The sequence below is a fragment of the Pinus tabuliformis genome, chromosome 8, assembly GCF_031772625.1.
Source record: "Pinus tabuliformis cultivar Carrire ecotype Pingquan chromosome 8, CPIR1, whole genome shotgun sequence".
Classification (NCBI taxonomy): Eukaryota; Viridiplantae; Streptophyta; class Pinopsida; order Pinales; family Pinaceae; genus Pinus; species Pinus tabuliformis.
This window is the reverse complement of record NC_142294.1, coordinates 739,616,889-739,625,547: the sequence shown is the minus strand read 5'-3', so window position 1 is coordinate 739,625,547 and position 8,659 is coordinate 739,616,889.

Here is an 8,659-nt window from a genome sequence, read left to right as displayed (position 1 = left end):
TGATTGTAAGGTCATGATCCCTAGTACGAGAGCTCTATGTTCGTTGTATTAAAGTTTGGGTTAAAAATTGTCTTGTGTACTACATTGATTCATTGTTGTATGTTTTCCATTGTGCAAAGTGCTAGTGTTGTGGTATTTCATTGTGTTTATAATCGTGATTTTAGACATAGACCCGTCGTTGAAGTGACAAGGAAAGATCAACAAATAGTGTGTTCTGAGGCACATAATTTTTGGTTGATCAATGTGAGGTTTATATGGTTTTGGTATGTAGATCTAAGACACCTTTTCTATGGCATCATCTAAGGTTGAAGGCTAATATTGAGTACGTGTTTCAACCTCTTTGGAGACATATATCTTTGTGCATATGTTCACATGTTGAGCCAGAATTGCACAACTCTTTTCGTCCCTCTTGAAGACCTTATCTCTGTGATATATCTCTTGGATATAGTGTGCATTCAGAGGTTCATCTCAGTGGCAGTGTGAGTTCCGAGGTAGGCTTGGAGGACGTTTTGTGACCTGGTTACAAAGCTTCTTTGATCAGATTTGAGGGGTTGGAAGGGGATGAAGGCATGCCAAGAGGCTTGTTTGAAGACATTGTCCATGATGTTTACTAAGAACATAACCCACATAAACACATCTTTGTAAGAAACTAGAGAAAGACTAAGCACTATATGTTGATTATGTAGCTATTGTAATGAGAGATCATTTAAATGACCATATCGTCAATGCAATGTTTGCTCAAGTCATTACTATGAGAAGTAAAAATTGATGGAAAAGATGATGACCCAAAGGTGTCAAATATTTACAACCTAGTAGTATTATCAACAATTCCAGTTGTTAGGACATGCTAAGGATCTTTTAAATCCTTGACTACAACTTAATGAGGTGAAAACTCTCTTATTTTAACTCCACCTGAATGAGTGATTTGATATATAAATACGAGGTTGTATGAGAGACTTGGAATACATAATGCATCATTAAAGTGACCATCATTTAGATAAATTGTTCCAAACCCTACAACATTAAGAGATATATCAACATTAGCAAATATTTGTTTGGTGGCACATTCATTAAGAGCAAAAAAAATGCTTGTAGCCTTGGCCACATGATAAGATGTTCTAGAATCAATAAGCCATCCGTTAGAAAAAGTATGTGTTGTCTTGAATGAAAAACCAAAAGAAAAAGTGCATATCCATGAGAAGAAGAGCTAGAAGAAGAAGAAGAAGTAGCTTGATGTTGTGCTCCCGATATTGTTGATTCTAAGGCCTCCATCTTCTTGAAAGTTGAAACATTTAGACTATCGATGACCATCTCACCCATAAAACTTGTAATATTTATTTTTCTTCTTACTTTTGTATTTTAGTCCTTTGTCACAAGTGAGAGTAGATGTTGGTAGAGAGGGCTTGGGAACCTTATTTTGCTTGTTGTTATAAGGATGTTGCTTTTTCTGATGCTTAGATTTATCATTCTAATGGGCCATTAAGGCTTTGTTATGTGTACTTGTAGTGTTGATCACTCTAAGATGTAAGAGCTTATCTTGCTCTCTAATCAAAGAATGAAAAAAAGATTCAATAAGAGGGTGTTTTATATGCATCCCCTAGAGCTTCTCCGGTGAGGTGAAAAATTGTTAATTTTAGGATAACAATGATATGTTCTATGCTATGCTTAGAGCAATTTTACTTCAATTTTCTTTATTAGCCTAATATCATATCCAATATAGCAATCACATCAACATGATAGCGAAATGAAGATAGAACATAAGAAATAGCAATAGAAGACAAGCCAACACAAGAGGACACAAGATATGGCACCAGCCAAGGACAAACCCCAATGTGGGGAAACCATTGATCAATTCTTCTTATAATTCTTCAAAAGTTTCGCAGAGAGAGTACAATTAACAATATTCACTTGCCCAAACTGATCAGTCAAAACAGAAACATAAATCCCTAACCAGAAAGTCAACATTGGTCAACATGACTGAAATTGACCTCCAAAATAGCTCGGTCAACCTTGGCAACTTGGCCTCCAACAACAAGATAATGTAGCCAAAAGCAGTCCAAAAATAACTAGTCAAATATGGTCAACAAAAGTCAACGCAGGAACCTAAATTAGGGCAGTCAACACAGGGGTCAAACTGCCTTGATTTTTGTCCCCAGAACAATGGCCTGCCTAAATAGAAGTTTCCCTCACAAAACCAAAGTCAGACAGAGTCAACGCTGGTCAAAGTCAGCCTCCAGAAATTTCGGTCAAATCTGGTCAATGCAGCAGCTAGAAAAGACAGTGTATTAATTTTAGGTATGTTCTATACTTAGAGCAATTTATTTCAATTTTCACAGTTAGCTCAATATCTTTTCCAGATTAGCAATCACATCAGTGTTAAAGTAAACTGTAGATAGAACATAAACATAAATCACAGAAGACAAGCCAAGACAAGAGGACACAAGATGTGGCGCTTGCCAGGGACAAACCCCAATGTGGGGAAACCCTTGATCAATTCTTCTTATATGTTCTTCAATAGTTCAGCGAAGAGAGAGAGATAGTACGTTTACAACAGAAGTCAAGACTTTGACTTATCTAGATAAGAGCATAGATCATCTCTAAGAAGATGATACATGAGATCAGTTGAAGACATGTTGCTTCAACTGATTCTCCAAGGTGACTCCTTCACCTATCGTTGTGTTGCATTTCGTCATCATGTTGCACCTCACTGTGCTGCACCATGTTGCACCCATCATCACTATGTTGCATCTCATCATGCTTCATTAATCATGAATGTACCCATCACTCCACTGCATTATGTGCTATTGCTGCACCATGTTGCCATACTAACCTATGTGATGGCTGCATCTTGCTTGCTTGTTGCCCCTAGCTTGCTTGTTGTCCTTAGCATGCTTGTTGTCCTTTACATGCTTGTTGTTGCATGCTAGTTGTCCCTTGCATGCTAGTTGTAACATTGCATGCTTGGTGTATTTGCTGCTAAGTACCATACAATTGTCCCAATGTTAGTTAGTTGTCCCTTGCATGTTGCTCTCCTTCTAAGACAGATGCTCTGGTTGTTCTGGAAGTTTCAACAATTTCGATTATTCCCGGCAGTTCCGGCAGTTCCAGCAATTGTAGTTATTCTCGGTAGTTCCGGCTTTTCCCAACAGTTCTGGCAGTTCCGGCTTCTACCCTCTACATCAGCGTTCCCTGTTGTTCCAACAGTTCCGGCTGTTCCCAGCAGTTCCGGTTATTCCCGGCAATTCCGACAGTTCCGGCAATTCCGGCTATTCCTAGTAGTTCCGACAATTCCCAACAGTTCCGGCAATTACGTCTATTCTGGGCAATTCCGGCTTTTCCTGACAGTTTCGGCTTTTCCCCACAGTTCCGGCTTTTCCGGCAATTTCGGCTATTCTCAGCAGTTCCGGCAGTTCCAACAATTCCGACTATTCTCGATAGTTCTGGCAATTCTGGCTATTCCCGGCAGTTCCAGCAGTTTCGGCTTTTCCCGGCAGTTCCGGCTTTTCTCGGCAGTTCCAGCAGTTCTGGCTTTTCCCGGCAGTTCCGACTTTTCTCGGCAGTTCTGACTTTTCCTAACAGTTTCAGCTTTTCTCGGCAATTCCAGCATTTCCGGCAGTTCCGGCTATTCTCGGCAGTTCCGGCTTCTGCCCTCTGGATCAACGCAGTGTTATCCCATAGGATCTCTCCTCCTACTAAAACCCAAAGACAAGTAGAGAGAAAGAGATCCCAAGTGTGTTGAAATGACTTGAAGGCCACCTCTATTTATACTAAAACGTTGAGCACAAGTGGGGTTTTTTTGGTTGCTGGCCGACCTTAACGAATTGTCCCATAACACAAATAAATTCATCTCTCCATGAATACTTATCGGAATTGGATGATCTTTAAATCAATCTACACCTCTTGATGAGAAGGATCCAAGAAATATCAGCTTCCATTAATAAGATGACCCACATGGAGTTTGGCCCTAGTTTCCAATTTTAACACTCCCTCTCAACTAGGGAGAACTCCATCCGCTGATCCATATGTCTGACTGTACTATCTCTGCCATCAGTGCCCTGCACTGCTCTACTCTGTTGAGCTCTGCTTTGCTCTGCTCTACTATGCTCTACTTTGCTGAACCATGAAGAAGAAGAATTGATCGAGAATGTTTCATCCATTCTCTACTAACCCAAAGTCAATTTCATCTGAAGAGAGTGTGTCACATCACTCTTACTGGCCCGAAGTCAGTTTTATTGATCCAAGATCAATATCACAAGAGAGTGTCTCAAACCACTCATATTGATCCTAGATCAATTTCATTGATCCCAGATCAATGGAGGTCATCCTAGCATAGGGAGCACGGTAGATACATCGATGCATCCATCGATCATACTATTATGGTCCCTAACCCCATTTCCCTGCTCATTGATCAGATGAGAGGTACTTCCCATGAGTCCCAGACTGCATGGGTAGGATACCTCGACAGGAGAACTAATCATCCTGTCCACAGGAGAAAAAATCATCCTGCCCCACAGTCGCCACGGGAGGACTAATCATCCCGTCCCACAGGGGAACTAATCATCTTGTTTCACAGTTCCCATGGGATAACAATCATCCCGACCCGCAGGAGAACTAATCATCCTGTTTCACAGTTCCCACGGGATAACTAATCATCCCGACCCACAGGAAAACTAATCATCATGTTCTATAGTTGCCACGGGAGAACTAATCATCCCGGCCCACATGAGAACTAATCATCTTGTTCCATAGTTGCCACGGGAGAACTAATCATCTTGTTCCACAATTGCCACGAGAGAACTAATCATCCTGGCCCACAGGAGAACTAATCATCTTGTTCCACAGTTGCCACGGGAGAACTAATCATCCTGGCCCACAGGAGAACTAATCATCTTGTTCCACAGTTGCCACGGGAGAACTAATCATCCCGACCCACAGGAGAACTAATCATCCTGTTCCACAGTCGCCACGAGGTATCACAGGGGAAGGTTGAACCTGTCATCTTGTACATAGCGCACCACCAGGGGAGGGTGAGTCGCCCTGTGGTCGTATGTTGCTCCAGTAAGTACCCCAATCCCCCCTAGAGCTCAATGCATGCAACATGCAAGACCCTTATAAGAAGGTCTCTCAACAACTCCAAGTCGTTCGGGAAAGTCACAGATTTGACCTTTCCCGGGGCTTTAACAAAATGTTTGCAACTTGTACATCAGTTTCAATGCGATGGAGCCTCCTCGCTCATCGACTTACCATATCCCAGATAAGGCAGTATCTGATGTCTATCTGCTAGAGCAATCATCGAATACGGGATTCCTCAATAATCGAATCCCCCCTCTGGTTGTCACAGAGAATCACAGTGGTATTCATCATGTGTACAAACAACTCACTTAAGAGCTTCTGCAACTATGCAGCTTCACACGAGATCATACTCGTAGCTATGTATTTGATCTCGGCGGTGCTTATAGCAACCGACATCTGCTTCCTGCTCATCCATGATATCAAAGCAAAATCCAAAGAGAACTAGTACTGAGAAGTTTTCTAGTGATCATCCACACTGCTTGCCCAAATAGCATTCGAATAATCATGCAGTTTCATATTTCCGGCAGTGTATCTCAATCCATGAGAGATTGTGCCCCGAAAATATCTCAGAAGATTCTTGGCACCAATCCAGTGAGGCTCAACCAAATATGAGCTCACCATGCTAACTCCAAAACATATGTTTGGACTGAAGTTCACCAAGAACATCAACGCGAATGAGTTTATGAAACTCAAAGGCATTTCCCAAATCTGGTCCGACATCATTATCATATAACTTCTGAAAGTTAAGATCCTTGAGGTGGTCACAGGCTTGCAGTTTATCATTCCACATTTGAAATCCAACTCCCTCTTACTTCTTCAAATGAGAGGGTCTGCACCTGTCAGAAATAGGTCGTCCTCATAAGGTGCTGGTATGAGAGGTCTATCATCCACAACCTTCAAACAATGGTTTGGATAGACTTCACTCTTAGTGAATCTCAGCTTCATCTGACAGCTATCAATCCTCTCATACTACGCCCGAGGAATTTTGCTTCAAGCCATAGAGGGCTTTCTTCCACTTGCATACATGAGATTCCTGATCATCAATCTCAAACCCCTCGGGTTGTTCCAAACTTGTGGACCTGCTACATGAGGGGATGGTCCCCTTGTAAGATTTTCCTTCAGTACATCTCAAACATGTGCTTTCATGCTCTTTTTGAATTCAAGCATACCTGTCACCATCTGACTCACAGAGCTCCAGTGCTGTGTCAATGGACATGGTCCCTAGTGGACTTCTTGCAACTTGATACAACCTTGAACTCAAAAACATTTTTGAAAAATCTATTTTCAAACACATACCTTTCCATCGATGAGTGCCACCTCGTAGCCTTTGACTTCCATTGCTAAAATGGACACTAGGTTCTTCTTGCGATCAAGTACATAAAAGAGATTATGTAAATGAATCGAGTTACCCTCATTCAATTGAGGGGTAACATTCCCTACACCCTTTTCGGGACAGGTGGCATCGGCTCCAAGTATAATCCCATAATTGTTTCCATCTCTACCAAATTAGAGATGGCACCCTTCTATCCAATGAAGTGCCTTGAAGCACTACAATCAATAAGACAGATTCCCAAAGAATCTGACGGAGAGGGCCAATACAAGATAACGGTTCTTTATCTTATCAAAAACAACATTTGATTCTTCATACCTGGGGTTCCTTGCTTTCTTTGAAGAGTTGGCCATTTCCTTGATGACCTGCATTACTTGCCATTCCTTTGATCATTGAAGATGTCCCTGGAATGATTGTTATCTTCATCAAGAAATGTGTCTCTGCCATTCGGACACTCCTTCATATAATGGCCAAACTTATTACAACCAAGGCATCTGCCTTTCCTTCCACCCTTAGATCCGAACTTCCCATTGAAGTGATCTTTAGGTAGGCCATCAGAAACTTCTACTGCGCATTCTGATAATATTCTCTGCGTCGACTTCACCCTTGGTGAATTTGAAGAGGGATGAGAAATCCACTGATCATTTTGTCCTTTCCCAACTGTCTTCAGTGATTTGTCTTTCACTCTTGCTTGGGCATTGTCTTCACCTCAGCTCTGATACCATGTTAATTTTAGGTATGTTCTATGCTTAGAGCAATTTATTTCAATTTTCACAGTTAGCTCAATATCTTTTCCAGATTAGCAATCACATCAACATTAAAGTAAATTGCAAATAGAACATGAACATAAATCGCAGAAGACAAGCCAAGACAAGAGGACACAAGATGTGGTGCTAGCCAGAGACAAACCCCAATGTGGGGAAACCCTTGATCAATTATTCTTATATGTTCTTCAATAGTTAGCAGAGAGAGAGATAGTATGTTTACAACAAAAGTCAACACTTTGACTTATCTAGATAAGAGCATAGATCATCTCTAAGAAGATGATACATGAGATCAATTGAAGACATGTTGCTTCAATTGATTCTCCAAGGTGACCCCTTCACCTATCATTGTGCTGCATTTCGTCATCATGTTGCACCTCACCGTGCTGCACCGTGTTGCACCCATCATCACTATGCTGCATCTCATCATGCTTCATTAATCATGACTATACTCATCGATGTATTGCACCATGTTGCCATACTGGCCTATGTGATGGTTGCATCTTGCTTGCTTGTTGTCCCTAGCTTACTTGTTGTCCCTAGCATGCTTGTTGTCTGTTGCATGCTTGTTGTTGCATGCTAGCTGTAACATTGCATGCTTGGTGTATTTGCTGTTAAGTACCATACAACCGTCCCAATGTTAGTTAGTTGTCCCTTGCATGCTGATCTCCTTCGGAGATAGATGCTCTGGCTGTTCTGGCAATTTCGGCAATTTCGATTGTTCTCGGCAGTTCCAGCAATTCCGGCTATTCCCGGCATTTATGACAGTTCCTGCTTTTCTCGACAGTTCCGGCGATTCTAGCTTCTACCCTCTACGTCAACTTTCCCGGTTATTCTGGTTGTTCCGGCTATTCCTCGCAATTCCGATAGTTCTGACAATTCTGGCTATTCTTGGTAGTTCCGGCAATTCCGGCTATCCCCAACTATTCCTGGGAGTTTCGGCTTTTCCCGGCAATTCCAGCAGTTCCGGCAATTCTGGTTATTTCGGCTATTCCCGGTAGTTCCGGCAGTTTTGACAATTCTGGCTATTCACAGTAGTTCCGGCAGTTCCGACAATTTCGGCTATTCCCGGCAGTTCCGGTAGTTCCAACTTTTCCCAGCAATTTCGGCTTTTCCCAACAATTCCGGCAGTTCCCGGCAATTCTGGCAGTTCCGGCAATTCCAACTTTTCCCGGAAGTTCTGGCTTTTCTCGGCAATTTTGGATTTTCCGGCAATTCCGGCAGTTCCAGCAATTCTCGGCAGTCCCAGCAATTCTCGGCAATTCCAGCTTCTACCCTCTGGATCAGGGCAGTGTTATCCCTTACGATCTCTCCTCCTACTAAAACCCAAAGACAAGTAGAGAGGAAGAGATCACAAGTGTGTTGAAATGACTTGAAGGCCACCTCTATTTATACTAAAATCTTGAGCACAAGTGGGGTTTATTCGGTTGCTGACAGACCTTGACGAATTGTCCCATAACACAAATAAATTCATATCTCCATGAATACTTAT